Consider the following 16,834-nt stretch of genomic DNA (forward strand, 5'->3'; position numbering starts at 1 on the left):
TTTTCAAGCACTTGGCCCACAGCCCTGGAAGCTATGGCAACGCAAGTAAATATCCAAATACTCCTTAAATGTAACAAGAGTTTCTGATTCAACCACCTTTTCAGCCAGTGAGTTCCAAACTCCCACCACCCTCTGGGTGAAAATATTTCTCTTTAACTCCCCTCTTAGCCTTCTACCTCTTACCCTAAATTTATGTCCCCTGGTTATTGACCCCTCTACTAATGGAAAAATTGCCTTCCTATCTACCCTATCTATACCCCTCATAATCTCTCACATCTCTATCAAGTCCCCTCTCAACCTTCCCTGCTCCAAGGAAAACAACCCCAGCCTATCCAATCTTTCCTCATATCTCAGACCCTCCAGACCAGGCAGCATCCTGGTAAATCTCCTCTGCACCCTCTCCAGTGCAATCACACCCTTACTACAATGTGGTGACCAGAACTGCACACAGTACACCAGTCGTAGCCTAACCAGCGTTTTATACAGTTCCAGCATAACCTCCCTGCTCTTGTATTCTATGCCTCTGTTAGTAAAGGCAAGTATTCCATATGCCTTCTTAACCACCTTATCTACCTGCCCTGCTACCCTCAGCGATCTGTGGACATGCACACCAAGATCCCTCTGATCTTTAGTACTTTCCAGGGTCCTACCATTCATAGTGTAATCCCTTGCCATGTTATCACTCTCCTAGTGCATTACCTCACACTTCTCCGGGTTGAATTCCATTTGCCACTGCTCTGCCCACCTGACCAGTCCATTGATATCCTCCTGCAGTTTACAGCTATCCTCCTCACTATTTACCATCCGATCAATTTTCATGTCATCCGCAAACTTCTTGATCATACCCCCTACAGTTAAGTCCAAATTATTTATGTACACCACAAACAGCAAAGGCCCCAGCACCGAGCCCTATGGAACCCCACTGGAAACAGACTTCCAGTCACAGAAACATCCCTCTACCATCACCCTCTGCTTCCTGCCTCTCAGCTAATTTTGGATCCAACATGCCACTTTGCCTTTGGATCCCATGGGCTCTTACTTTCTTGACCAGTCTACCATGAGGGACCTTATCAAAAGCCTCACAAAAATCCATATAGACCACGCCAAATGCATTACCCTCAACAATGCTCCTGGTCACCTCTTCAAAAAATTTGATCAAATTTGTCAAACATAACCTTCCCTTAACAAATCCATGCTGACTATCCCTGATTAATCCATGTCTCTCCAAGTGCAGATATGTTCTGTCCCTCAGAATTCTTTCTAGTAACTTCCTCACCACCGAGGTTAGACTGACTGACCTGTAATTTCCTGGTCTATCCTTCCTCCCTCTCCAGTCCTCTGGCACCTTACTTGTGACCAGAGAGGATTTGAAAATTACTGTCAGGGCACCTGACATCTCTTCCCTTGCCTCCATCATCAGCCTGGGATACATCTCATCCAGGCCTGTGGATTTATCCACTTTTAAGGCCATTAACCCCACTAGTACCTCCTCTCTCTCTATGTTAATTTCCTCTAATATTTCACAATCCTCCACCCTGATGTCTATACCTGAATCGTCCTTTTCCATTGTGAAGACCGACGCAAAGTATTCATTGAGGACTGTACCCACGTCTTCCGGATCCACTCACAGATTACCTCAATGGCCCCTAATTGACCCTACTCTTTCCCTAGTTATTCTCTTGCTCTCAATATATTTAAAAAACCTTTATTTTACCTACCAATGCTTTTTCATGCACCCCTCCCGGCTTTCCTAATTTCCTTTTTAAGTTCCCCCCTGCATTTCTTTTACTCCTCTGAGCCTAAATTCTGGAATTCCCTCCCTAAACCTCTCCACCTCTCTGCCTCAATTTCCTCCTTTAAGATACTCTTGAAAATCTACCTCTTTGACCAAGTTTTTAGTCATATGCTATAATAGCAGCTTGGTGTCAAAGTTTGTTTTTTTTAATACCCTTGTGAAGCTCCTTGGGATATTTTACCATGTTCAAGGTGCTATATGAATGTAAGTTGTTGTTTTATCATCTGTGCTGGTTTGACAATTACAATTTATGCAATGTATAAACTGAGATTAATGATGTGATCGATCCATCTCTACCATTTAGATACAACATTTTATAGCATGTCACTCTTCAGGAGACCAGGATGTAGAATCGATTTGGGTGGAGATGAGGAATAGTAGGGGAAAGAAGTCACCAGTGGGACTGGTCTACAGGTCCTGAACAGTAGCCACAATTTAGGACAAAGTATACTAGAAGAAATATTGTGTGCTTGTGGTAAAGGGACAGCAATAATCATGGATGATTTTAATCTACATATAAACTGGAAAAATCAGATTGGCAGTAGTAGCCTGGATGAGGAGGTCATAGAATGCTTTCAATACAGTTTCTTAGAGCAGCATGTTCTGGAACCAACCCAAGAGGAGGTTATATTAGACTTGGTATCGTGTAATGTGACAGGATTAATTTATGACCTCAGAGTGAAGGCACCACTGGGTAACAGCAACCATAATATAATTGAATTTTACATTCATTTTGAAAGGGAGAGGTGTAGGATCTAAGACTAATATTTCAAACTTAAATAAGGGCTTCTGTCTTCACTATAGAAGATACGAAAAACATTCCAGTAATAGCTGTAAATCAGGAGGTGGAGGGAGAGAGGAACTTTGTGAAATTACAATTACTAGGGATGTGGTACTGATCAAACTGTTAGAGCTGCAGGCTGTCAAGTCTCTGGGTCCTGATGGGCTTCATCCTAGGGTCTTAAAAGAGGTGGCTAATGAATTAGTAGTTGCATTGGTGTTAATTTTCCATAATTCCCTAAACTCTGGGAAGGTTCCATCAGACTGGAAAGTAGCAAATATAACCCCTCTATTTAAGAAGAGACGGACGCAGAAAACAGGAAATTATAGGCCAGTTAAAGCATATAATATCCTGGGCTTTATTAACAGGGGCATAGAATGCAAGAGCAGGGAGGTTATGCTGAATTTATATAAGACACTCGTTAGACCTCAGCTGGAGTATTGTGTACAGTTTTGGGCCAAGTCACTGAATATATTTAAGAAGGAAATAGATGGATTTCTACACTCTAAAGGTGTCATGGGGTATGGGAAGAGAATGGGAGTATGTTGTTGAGTTAGAGGATCAGCCATGATCATATTGAATGGTGGAGCAGGCTCAAAGGGCAGAATGACCTACTTCTGCTCCTATTTCCTATGTTTCTATGTTGGCTAAGAGTCCAGAAATCACAGAATCACACAGTGCAGAAGAGGCCCTTCGACCCATCGAGTCTGCACCAATACATGAGAAACACCTGACCTACCTACCTAATCCCATTTACCAGCACTTGGTGCATAACCTTGAATGTTATGACGTGCCAAGTGCTCATCCAGGTATTATTTAAAGGATGTGAGGCAACCAGATTGTTGAAACAGCTATCCCCCAGGGAAAACATTGGTTGAGTTACAGCTCTGGCTGTCTAATCTCATCTGCCAACTGCACATTGCTTAGTTGCATCAGATAAAAATGCTTTCAAATGCTTGCAGTTTCTACTATTGATACTTTAAAGGGTTTGGATTATTGACACATTTATTGGCCTGTAGTAAAAAAGGAGTTTTTTTCAGAAAGTGGAAAATTATCAATGAATGACTTTTTTATTAAAGTTTTTTCTACTATCCTATTGTCACTATAGGGCCTAGTGGGTGAATGGGCATGGAAGTACCATAGCTTGGCACTTTGGGGCATCAGGTGCCATAGGAGTGGATGGAAAGGCAGAGTTTAGCATGGGGAGGGGGGCATGAGGAGGACCTTTTGAACTTCTCTTTCACAATTCTTTAAAAACCTGGCCTGACTCCATGAAAATTGCGGAGGACTCAAGGTCATCCCTATCCCACAATGGAGCCGACTAGATTGGGAGTGCAGGGTGCGATCTTGTGACCCAATCAGCCCACACCCTTTAAAGGCACTCCCAAAAACCTGAAACTCTGGAAATGGGGTTGGGAATCCCAGAATCAGGCCTTGGCTGTCATTTTTATCCCTCCACAGAGTTTCCCCAACGCCTTGAAAATCCAGCCCTAACAGTCTTAAAGTTTGAAATCTGGCCATGTGATCCTTTCAGTCACTGGAAATTCAAATAAAAGCAAAATTCTGTGGATGCTAGAAATCTGAAACAAGACTGGAAGTTCAAATTTCTTATCAGTCTCCACAGGGATCGTAACAGAGTGGGCAGCTGAATTTATTCCTATTACTGTCACTCAGACCAAGTGCAAACAAAATATTTTTTCCCTTTGTTTATTCACTAGGTTTCTCCTTCTTCCTCTCCTGCAGCTGGTGATTCCCATGGGTGCTGCTCAGTCTCTCATCTCTTGTACACCTGGCTATATTTAATTTGTGAGTCTGGTTGATATCATTGGAAGACTATTCACCTGTGGCGGCATCACATGCCCACATCCCCACATCAGGAGTACGGAGGTTAACTGAAGCCCTGCTGAAGTTAGATTCTGAACTGAAACCAGGGCTTTTCTGGCCCACTACATTGACCAGGTGATTAATTGCAGATGCTGCCTTTACCTAATTATCATAATGAAAATCTCATTGTTCAGCTTAAAATGAGTTAAAATGAGTTATCTTCATCATTTAGTTGAGGGTAAATCTAGTAAATTCCTTTCATTAACACACCAGGGCCAGAATCTTGTGCTGCTACGAGCAGTGGGGAATGAGGTGGCCAGGAATCAAAAACAGTCCAACTCAACCTTGAATATATTCAATGATCCAGCCTCCACCGCTCGCTGGGAGAGAGCATTGTAAAGATTAACGCTAAACTGAGTGGCATGCTAAACCATTATGCTGTGGATCTGGAGTTACATATAAACAGATGAGGTAACATTGGCAGATTCCCTCCCTTGTAGAACATTCATGAGCAGGATGGTTTTTTTGCAATTATCCAACATAATGACCATTCAACACCCATGAATAAAGTGATCCAAACCGTATATTTACACAGAACTTATAATATCCAGAGAATGAATAGACGCCCCTACCACCTTTCTGTCAACTGAATCTTTTCAGCTTACATTTCCAAAACAAAATCCCCATTTGGTGCAACCGCGACAGCTTGCTTGAGATGACCTTGGCTGCTGTCCTTTTGCAGTACGAGGCCTAGAGGACTCTGACCTGCACAGATAAAGGTTCTGCCCCTTCAGCCTCAACTTCTGGAGGTGATAGGCTTACTGGAGAGGATGAGGAGTGGCAGCTCACTCTTGGAGTGCCCTGAGATGATACCCCCAGGGTGTCCTGCTAGCACTCACCCTCCCTGTCAGGGTGATGACACCTACCTGACTCCATGGGGCACCTGGAAGGCGACTGAGATGCCTCGTCCTCCTCTCGCCTAGCCACCTCTGTATAGAGCCTGTAGCCAGAGCTACAGAATGCAGGTCTGAGCTCATATCCAGCAGCCACTGAGTGTTCCACATTACCAGAAGGATATGGAGGTGTTGGAGAGGGTGCAGAGGAGGTTTACCAGGATGCTGCCTGGTCTGGAGGTTATTAGCTATGAGGAGAGGTTGGAGAAACTCGGATTGTTCTCACTAGAGTGACGGAGATTAAGGGGCGACTTTATAGAAGTTGACAAAATTATGAGTGGCATAGACAGAGTAGATGGGTGGAAGAGTCAATTACTAGGGGACATAGATTTGAGGAGATGTGCGGGGCAAGTTTTTTACGCAAAGGGTAGTGAGTGTCAGGAATTCGCTGCCAGAGAGGTGGTGGAAACAGGTACGATAGTGGCAGCTGCAGCTTGACAAATACATGTACAGGATGGGAATAGAGGGATACGGACCCTGGAAGTGCAAAATGTTTTAGTTTGACAGGCAATATGATCGGCGCAGGCTTGGAGGGCCGAAGGGCCTGTTCCTGAGCTGTACTTTTCTTTGTTCTTTGTTCAGCTGGAGGCCCTCCATGGCTGTTGCCAGCCTCTCCATGGACGAAGCTATGCACTCACACGCTGGAGCCATGGCAGGACTCAGGACCAGGGAGGACTCATCCACCTTTACTCAAGGCTGTGTATGGCCTTGGACATCTCTACCAGATATTCCCCTGCTTGTCTCTGCATTGCCATCATGTTTCTTATGGCTGTTCCCAGAGGCATGTCATCTGTGTGGGGCTCAGCATGGGCCTGGTCTCAGACAGTCCCCCAGTTGTCAGGGACTGTTGCTGCCACATCCTCCATCAGCTGCAGAAACGTGTTTGTGATATGATCACCAGATTGTGACCCTTTGTCTAATGGTGAAGTTGTAACCATGGAGGTGAATGTTTCTGCGCTGGTGGAGGGTGTGAGGGAATGATGTGATGCTGTCACTGGACTAATAATCCAGAGGCCCAGGCTAATCCCCTGGGGACAGGGGTTCAAATCCCACCCTGGCAGCTGGTGGAATTTAAATTCAATATATAAATCTGGAATATAAAGCTAGTCTGAGTAATGGTAACCATGACAACTATCATTGATGGTTGTGAAAACACATCTGGTTCAATAATGTCCTTTAGGGAAGGAAATCTGCTGTCCTTACCTGGTCTGGCCTACATGTGACTCCAGACCCACAGCAATGTGGTTGATTCTTAACTGCCCTCTGAAATGGCCTAGCAAGTCACTCAGTTCAAGGGCAATTAGGGATGGGCAACAAATGCTGGCCTGGCCAACGGCACCCACATCCCATGAAAGAAAGAAAAAAAAAATCTTCTGTCATCATAAGAGGTGGAGGTTGGGCTAGCATCTGTTGTGACAGTACCTGTAGTGCAGAACACAAAGAATTAGCTGATGGCTAAACACATTCCCTCTCCCCATCAACATATCGTGTCTGCATCCTGTCTGCCCTGTTCTGAACAGCACACTGGAGACATCCTCACTCTGATGCCCAGCAACTCCAGCCTCTTTGGCGGTACAAGGTCAGCCACCATCCTGCCTTGCCTGTTCTGCAGCCTGTTCAACTATGGGGGTGAGGATTCAGATTTCTGGGACATTTCCGCTGTCTTTGCTCTCTCCCTGGTGCTATGCACTCTTTTATCCTGCAGACAGAAAGGAAGATTAAGTGTCATTTCAATGGGCTCCTAACCCCTTCATGAGTATGCAGACCTATGACAGCTGGTGTCTCCTGTAAGTGGTATAATTTTTACAACTTGAAATGGCACCCACACATTAGACCACATATTCCAGTGGGAACTGAGGCCTCTCGCCCCTCCCCACACACATTTACATTGCTTGATGCCCTTATATGTGTCACTTTATATTAGGAACAGGAGAAGGCCATTCAGCCCATCGAGCCTGCTTTGCCATTCATTACAATCATGGCTGATCGAACACTTCAATGCCTTTTACCCACTCTATCCCCATAACCCTTTACGTTATTGTAAATCTGAAATCTATCAATCTCTACCTTAAACATACTCAATGATTGAGCTTCCACGGCCCTCTGGGGTAGAGAATTCTAAAGATTCACAACCCTCCGAGCAAAGAAATTTCTCCTCATCTCGGTCCTAAGTGGTTTCTTGCTTATTTTGAAATTGTGTCCTCTGGTCCTAGACTCCCCAACCAGGTGAAACATCTTACCTGCATCTAACCTGTTTATTCCTTTCGGTATTTTGTAGGTTTCAATGAGATCACCTCTCATTCTTTGAAACTCTAGAGAATACAGGCCCAGTTTCTCCAAGCTCTCTTCATAAGACAGTGCCGCCAACCCCAGAACAAATCTGGTGAACGTTTGTTGCATTCCCTTTATGGCAATAATATCCTTTCTGAGATAAGGGGACCAAAACTGCACACAGGACTCCAGGTGTTGTCTAACCAAGCTTCTATACAATTGAAGCAAGACTTCATTACTCCTGTACTCAAATCCTCTTGCGATAAAGGCTAACATTCCATTAGCTTCCTACTTGCCTGCTGCACCTGCATGTTAGCTTCCAGTGACTTATGGATGAGGACACCCAGGTCCCTTTGTACATCTACACTTTCTAATCTCTTACCAATTAGGAAATATTCTGCATTCCTCTTCCTTCTACCAAAGTGGATAACCTCACATTTTTCCACATTATATTCCATCTGCCATGCTCTTGCCCACTCACTAAATCTGTCCAAATCCTTCTGTAGCCGCTTTACATTTTACTCACGACACACATTCCTGTCTAGCTTCGTATCATCCGCAAACTTGGAAATATTACTTTTGTTCCCCACATCCAAATCATTGATATACATTGTGAACAGCTGGAGCCCAAATGCTGATCCTTGTAGTACCCCACTAGTCACAGCCTGTCAATGCGAGAATGACCCATTTATTCCTACTCTCTATTTTCTGTCTGTTAGCCAATTCTTAATCCATGCCAGTACATTGTCTCCTGTCCTATGTGCTATTATTTTGCTAATCAACCTCCTGTGGGGGACTTTATCAAAAGCCTTCTGAAAATCCAAGTATACTACATCCATCGACTCTCCTTTATCAATTTTGTTGGTAACATCCTCAAAAAAACTCCAACAAGTTTGTCAAACATGATTTCCTATTCACAAATCCATGTTGACTATGTCCAAACAGATCATGATTATTCAAATATCCATTTATCACATCCTTTAGAATAGACTGTGGTATTTTCCCTACTACTGATGCAAGGCCAACAGGTCTGTAGTTCCCTGTTTTCTCTCTCCCTATCTTCTTAAATAGTGGTGTGACTTTTGCTAATTTCCAATTTTCAGGAATCATTCCAGAATCTATAGAATTTTGGAAAATGATCACTGATGCATTCACTATCTCTATAGCAACCTCTATCAACACTCTGGGATGCAGAATATCAGGTCCTGGGGACTTATCAACTTTCAGTCCCATTAATTTCTCCAATATAACCTTCTTACTTATACTAATTTCCTTCAATTCCTCATTCTTCCTGGCCCCTTGACCTCTAAATCTGGGAGATTTCCTGTATCTCCCTCAGTGAAAACGGACACAAAGAAATCATTTAGCTTCATTGCCATTTCTCTATTCCCCATTATGAATTCTCCTGACTGCCTGTAATGGACCTTATCTTAGCCAAATGTTTCCTTTTTACATAACTGTAGAAGCTTTTACAGTCCGTTTTTATGATTTTTGCTAGATTGCATTCATATTCTAATCTCCCTTTCTTGACCAGTTTCTTGATCTTCCTTTGCTGTAATCTAAAAACCTCCCAATCCTGAGGTTTACAACTACTTCTGGCAACTTTATAAGTCTTTCCTTTTAATTGTATACAATCCTTACTTTCCTTTGTCAGCCATGGTTCACTGACTTTTTGGGGTTTTTGCGCCTTGAAGGAATATATAGGTGCTGTAAACTATGTAATAGTTCTTTGAAGACTATCCACTACCTATGTACAGTCATACCTTTGAATGTATTTTCCCAATCCACCTCAGCCAATTTGTCCCTCATGGCTTTGTAATTTCCTTTATTCAACTTTAACACCCTTGCTTCAGAGTGAACTACCTCACTTTCAAACATAATGTAAAACTCTATCATATTATGGTGACTCATCCCTAAAAGTCCTTTTACAACGAGATAATTAATTATCCCTTTTTCTTTACATAATACTAGATCTAAAATAGTCTGTCCGCTAGTTGTTTTCTCAACACACTGCTCTAGAAAACCATCCCTAACACACTCCAGAAACTGGTCTTTCACAGCATTAGTGCTCAATTGGTTTACCCAGTCTGGTTTCATTATATTGTCACACTTACCTTTGCAGACCCCAGCAGGTTTTGAGCCTTTTATTGTACTGGACCCAGTCCATGGTTGCTAACCTCTGCTGTGACCTTTGTCCTGGCCACATTGGTCAGGTGGAAATGGCTCCTGCTGCCATCACTGGGAAACAGGACCTCTTGCAGATCCCAAACGGCCTGGAAGAGAATCTGCAGGGAGGCATTGCTAAACCGTTGGCCCTAAGACATCACTCCAGAATAGCAGATGATAGCAGCAGTCGAGGTTAACTGGGGAGGGGGAAAGATCAGAAGATTCTTGCAGCAAGCGTAGTCTCAAGGCACCTGCTCACACAACATGTCTGGGTGCCCTCTAGATTTGGAGCCCAGACCTTCAACCCCCTGAGGTAACGACGGTGTCTTCGACTTCCTGCCCACTCTTGCTGCATGATTGGCCAGGCTCCTCATCCATGAATGTTTTATTGGCTGGCCGCTGCATGGTCAGTCTTCCTGCCTACAAGCTGAAGTCCTGCACACTTCTGGTCCCACTGTTTGGACACTCAAAGCTGCAACAAGATTCTGGCCCATATTTGTTTCCTGCTCCTGGTCTCACCAGAAGCCACTGCAACTCCAGCACAAAGCTTCAGACTAACTGAGGCCAATCTGCCCTCATCTCTTCATTTTAAGCCTGGGGTTAATAAATGATGATCAGGAAGAATCCTGACAAATTTTTCTTTTATTAACCCAGAAGACCTGACACTAATTCCAGCACCACTCCAACATCATGCCTAAAATCACACAACGTAGAACAGGGTTGAACGTGAGATCTTCCTGCTCTACATAGCTCACCTGCTTAATACCTGAACAAGCAGACTGACTTTTGTTTTATTCATTCACGGGATGTGGGTGTTGCTGGCCACACCTGAGGGAGTCTATGTTTATAGCGAATATTTACAGTATGACTGAGCCATAGTTTTATAAAATTAAACTAGCTCCATGACAGATAAATAAATAATTTCTGCCCCAAGTCTACAGTCACATTTTAAGATTTCTGACTATTAAAATATTAAATTTAGTGCAATTGAAATCCTCTCTATTGGCTGAAAACAAGCAGGGATGATGTATAGCTAAATTAGATGATCCAGATTGCCTGAGACAAAGGAGATTGTTAAGAATCACATCAGCAAACATTCAAGGAACAAAAGCAATTGTAACACAAGAGGAAAGAAAAGGCAGTGAATGTTTGTTTGCAGTACAGATGCAAGTAATTCCCTTCATTCCAAACTAGAATGTGGTAAGGTCAGGACAAAGATTCTACATGATAAGAACATCTGTAGAAATAGAAAATATCATCTGGGAGTTAATAGGTTTGAGATATTTGCTGGAGTGCAAATACCCAGCTTAGCATTTTTTAATTCTTTCACAGGATGTGAAAGGCCAGCGTTTATTGCCCATCCCTAATTGCCCTTGAGAAGGTGGTGGTGAATCGCTACAGTCCATGTGGCATAGGTACACCCACAGTGCTGTTAGGAAAGGAGTTCCAGGATTTTGACCCGGCTACAGTGAAGGAAATGCAATTTATTGCTAAGTCAGAATATTGAGTGACTTGGAATGGAACTTCCAGCTGGCGGTGTTCCCATGCATCTGCTGCCCTTGTCGTTTAGATGTTAGCAGCTGTGGGTTTGGAGGTGATGCCGAAGGAGCTTTGGTGAGTCCCTGCAATGCATCTTGTAGATGGCACACAAGATGCTGCTACTGTGCGTCGGTGGTGGAGGAGTGAATGTCTGTGGAAGGGGTGCCAATCAAGGGGGCTGCTTTGTCCTGGACGGTGTTGAGCTTCTTGAGTGTTGTGGGAGCTGTACTCATCCAGGCAAGTGGAGGGTATTCCATCACACTCCTGTCTTGTGCCTTGTAGATGGTATACAGGCTTTGAGGAGTTAGGAGGTGAGTTACTCGTTGCAGGATTCCTAGCCTCTGATCTGCTCTTGTAGCCACAGTATTTATATGGCTAGTCCAGTTCAGTTTCTGGTCAATGGTAACTCCCAGGATGTTGATAGTGGGGGATTCAGTGAGGGTATGCCATTGAATGTCAAGGGGTGATGGTTAGATTCTCTCTTGCTGGAGACGGTTATTGCCTGGCACTAGTGTGGCATAAATGTTACTTACCACTTGTCAGCCCAAGCCTGGATATTGTCCAGGCCTTGCTGCATTTGGACATGGACTGCTTCAGTATCTGAGGAGTCACTAATGGTGCTGAACATTGTGCAATCATCAGCGAACATCCCCACTTTTGACCCTATGATGGAAGAAAGGTCTTTGATGAAGCAGCTGAAGATGATTGTGTCTTGGACACTACCCTGAGGAACTCCTGTAGTGATCTCCTGGAACTGAGATGATTGACCTCCAACAACCACAACCATCTTCCTTTGTGCCAGGTATGACTCCAATCAGTGGAGAGTTTTCCCCCTGATTCCCATTGACTCCAGTTTTGCTAGGGCTCCTTGATGCCATACTCGGTCAAATTCATCCTTGATGTCAAAGGCAACCACTCTCACATCACCCCTGGAGTTCAGCTCTTTTGTCCATGTTTGGACTAAGGCTGTAATGAGCTCAGGAGCTGAGTGGCCCTGGCAGAACCCAAACTATGCGTCAGTGAGCAGGTTATTGCTAAGCAAGAGCCGCTTGATAGTACTGTTGATGACCCCTTCCATCTCTTTGCTAACGATCGAGAGTAGACTGATAGGGTGGTAATTGGCTGGGTTGGATTTGTCCTGCTTATTGTGGACAGGACATACCTGGGCAATTTTCCACATAGCCGGGTAGATGTCAGTGTTGTAATTGTACTGGAAAAGCTTGGCTAGGGGTGCGGCAAGTTCTGGAGCACAAGTCTTCAGTACTATTGTCAGAACATTGTCAGGGCCCATAGCCTTTGCAGTATCAGGTGCCTTCAGCCATTTATTGATATCATGTGGAATGAATCGAATTGAAAATGAAAGTCAGCATAGTCCCAGAGGCTGCTCTCTCATCAGAGAGAGACAACTTGTGGTGAGTTTAATCTGAGGGTGGGGTGACATTGAGAAGCCAGGTCCTTCATGGATGACTTCACCCGGTATAGGAATTGAACCCATGCTGCTGGTATTACTCTGCATCACAAACCAGCCAACCAAGCTAACCAACCTCCTCCACAAGGTCTCTATGGTGCTCATTCCTACCAATAATGTCATAGACAGATGCATCTGTGACAGGTAGAAACTCATAGACTCAGACGCCTACAGCACAGAAGGAGGCAATTCGGCCCATCGTGCCCACGCTGTTCAACAAAGATCTGACCACACTAATTCCGTTTTCCAGTGCTTGGCCCATAGCCCTGGAGGCTATGGCAATGCAAGTGAATACCTAAATATTTCTTAAATGTTAAGAGAGCTTCTGACTCAACCACCCTTTCAGGCAGTGAGTTCCAGACTCCAACTACCCTCTGGGTGAAAGAATTTCTCCTCAACTCCCCTCTTAGATTTAAGGTAAGAGCTAGAAGGCTATGTCCCCTGGTTATTGACCCCTCTACTAATGGAAAAAGTGCCTTCCTATCCACCCTATCTATGCCCCTTATAATCTTATACACCTCTATCAGGTCCCCTCTCAATCTTCGCTACTCCAAGGAAAACACCCCCAGCCTATCCAATCTTTCCTCATAGCTCAGACCCTCCAACACATGCACTTCTGCTCCCAGTCCACTTGGGCCAAATCGCATCTCATCTTAGTAAAATTAGCTTTTCCCCAGTTTAGGACTTTTATTTCCTGCCCAACCTTATCCTTTTCCATAACCATCCTAAATCTAAATGAGTTATGGTCACTATCACCAAAATGCTCCCTAACTGATACACCTTCCACCTGTCAGCCTCGTGAATGCCCCATAGCGCCCCCCAGCTGCTGCTCAAGCTCCAAAACCCAGAGCTCGAGTTGCTCCAGTCAGAGGCACCTCCTGCATGCATGATTGACTAGATCCTCTAGGTGCTGCTGATTGCCTGTCCCAGGGCAATCTTCTCGTACTCTCCTCTCTTTGGTAAGGACTGGTGAGGACAAGGTCAAGTATGTTCCTCCCTCTTCTTGGTTCCCTCACCACCTGTCACAGACCCAGTCTAGCAGCTATGTCCTTTAGGACTTGGCCAGCTCGGTCAGTAGAGGTGCTACCAAGCCACTCTTGGTGATGGACATTGAAGCCCCCTACTCAGAGAACATTTTGCACCCTTGCCACTCTCATTGCTTCCTCCAAATGGTGTTCAACATGGAGGAGTACTGATTCATCAGCTGAGGGAAGCAGTGTTTGGTAATCAGCAGGCGGTTCCCTTGCCCATGTTTGACCTGATGCCATGAGACTTCATGGGGCCTAGAGTCGATGTTGAGGACTCCCAGGGCAACTCCCTCCTGACTGTATACCACTGTGCCACCACCTCTGCTGCGTCTGTCCTGCCGGTGGGACAGGACATACCCAGGGATGGTGATGGCGGTGTCTGCGACATTATCTGTAAGATATGATTCCGTGAGGATGACTATGTCAGGCTGTTGCTTGACTACTCTGTGAGACAGCTCTCCCAATTTTGGCACTAGCCCCCAGATGTTAGTAAGGAGGATTTTACAAGATCGACAGGGCGGAGTTTGCCATTGTCATTTCCGGTGTCTAGTCAATGCCGGGTGGTCCGTCTGGTTTCATTCATTTTAGACTTTGTAGCAGTTTGATACAACTGAGTGGCTTGCTGGGCCATGTCAGAGGGCAGTTAAGAGTAAACCACATTGCTGCAGGTCTGGAATCAGATGTAGGCCAGACCAGATAAGGATGGCAAATTTCCTTCCCTGAAGGTCATTAGTGAACTAGGTGGGTTTTTGTGACAATTGTTTCATGGTCCTTATTACCAATTTATCAACTCAGTTTACATTTCACCAGCTGATAGGATTCAAACCCTTGTCCCCAGAGCTTTCTCTGGATCTCTGGATTACTAGTGCAGTTACTATACCACTAAATCACTGCTTCACTAGTCTAAACCTAGCTGTCTTATTTTGTTCAAGAATGCCCACTTGATCCTCAACTCCTAAATGTTTTTGACTGTTAAATATTATTCCTCACAATCTGTGTTATAGTCCTGTTATTATGGAGAGTTTGCAGCATGATTATATATAAACACAATTTTATGAAAGGAGTACATGCTGTTCTGTTCCATGTTTTTGGCAGGATTAAATCACTCATCTTTTATTTCTCTTTCTCCCTGCTGCCCCACCCAATCATATTCAACCTGCTGCAGGCCTGAATATTTTGGATCCACCAAATATCTCGACTTTATGATGTTTTTCATTTCTATTTCATCCATTAGCTGAAAATTGACAAAAAAAAGGATTGTGTGTTGAGGCAATCACTAAAATCTGTTTTTTTTTGGCCCTTAAGCTTAATAATATACCAGGTCTGGCCAAGCTTTCTAAATCTTAGAGCCACAAACATATCCCAAATTGCTGTTTGACCAACCCTGTAATTACAGTATAGAAAGGAGAATTCTTTTTTGATCTCTCATTAGTCCTGGGTCACATTCAGTCTTGCTGGGTCATTGTAAGGCCAGGCTGATGAGTGAAAAAACAGAGCAGATTAATTGCTATCAGCCTGGTCTGTGGCCTTTTTATGTGGATATTGTTGGGTTTATTTCCCATATCAGCTTGTGTCAGAGAGCTGCCGCAAACACAATGGACTGAGTGGCTTCTTTCTGTGCCGGAATCATAGTTTCTGGGTGATTACAACACAATTGGAAAAATGAAGTGACGTTGAAAGAGACTAGAAACATTTCAGTTTTCTGGAAAATCTTTCCTTTTGAATTCTTCACCTTTTTATATTAAAATCAAAGCTTATTTCTTTTCACATACTAGCTTGATGGACCATTATCAAGATTGATAACTTGACAGGTATTATTTGCTCTAGTCAAGACATTATGAAGTTTTTGCCTTTTTAAAAATGAGTTTAAATTGATGGATCCAATTCAAACAAATTTTCATTCCTCAAAGTCTTACAGTTAATCTCTATATTTAAAGACTATATTTATAATCTGTAATCATAATCTATATTTAAGATATATAATCTATATTTAAATACTTCAAAATTCTTCAGAGCTCCCTTGGTCTCCTAGTGGGAAGGTGGCAGAACAGACAAGAAGATAAGAAATAGGAGCAGGATGAGACCATATGGACCACGTATGAAATATATCAGTTCTCACTAGAGCGACGGAGATTGAGGGGCGACTTGATAAAAGTTTACAAAATTTTGAGTGATATGGACAGAGTAGATAGTCAGAAGCTTTTTCCCATGGTGGAAGAGTCAATTACTAGGAGACATAGATTTAAGGTGAGAGGAGAAAACTATAGAGGAGATGTGCGGGGCAAGTTTTTTACACAGAGGGTAGTGAGTGTCTGGAATTCGCTGCCAGAGGAGGTGGTGGAAGCAGGTACGATAGTGGTGTTTAAGAGGTAGCTTGACAAATACATGAATAGGATGGGAATAGAGGGATACGGACCCTGGAAGTGCAAAATGTTTTAGTTGATGGGCAATATGATCGGCGCAGGCTTGGAGGGCCGAAGGGCCTGTTCCTGTGCTGTACTTTTCTTTGTTCTTTGTTCTTTGTATTGAAAAAGCAAGGGTCCCAATACCAACCCCTGGGGAACTCCACTACAAATCTTTCTCAAGCCCAGAAAATATCCATTGACTATTACCCTCTGTTTCCTATTACAGCACCATTGCTGAAATTGCTGCCCATTGAATTTCTGGTCTCAAAGTGTTAAGACAGATGAAGTGTGTAACATTCTGTGATACTGGGAAAAGAATATTGAATAAAAAGGGAATATTTGCCATCACTCTTCTTACTGAAACACAAGGACTTGCTTTTCATCAGCTCCATTTTTAGAACAAGCAGCTATGCAGATCTGATTGGCAAAGCGACCTCTGTCTGGTAGCATTGGGAGGCAGTCATTATGCTCAGTGTGTCCAAATAGGCACTCAGATGAATTGAGGATGAATGATGTGCGTCAGCAGGTGACTAGAATGTAATGGCTGATAGGATGTTGGGATGTAGCACTGGAATCTGTGTGCAGGGAATTGCGACAGTCTGTC

Source organism: Carcharodon carcharias, chromosome 19, assembly GCF_017639515.1.
Source record: "Carcharodon carcharias isolate sCarCar2 chromosome 19, sCarCar2.pri, whole genome shotgun sequence".
Classification (NCBI taxonomy): domain Eukaryota; kingdom Metazoa; phylum Chordata; class Chondrichthyes; order Lamniformes; family Lamnidae; genus Carcharodon; species Carcharodon carcharias.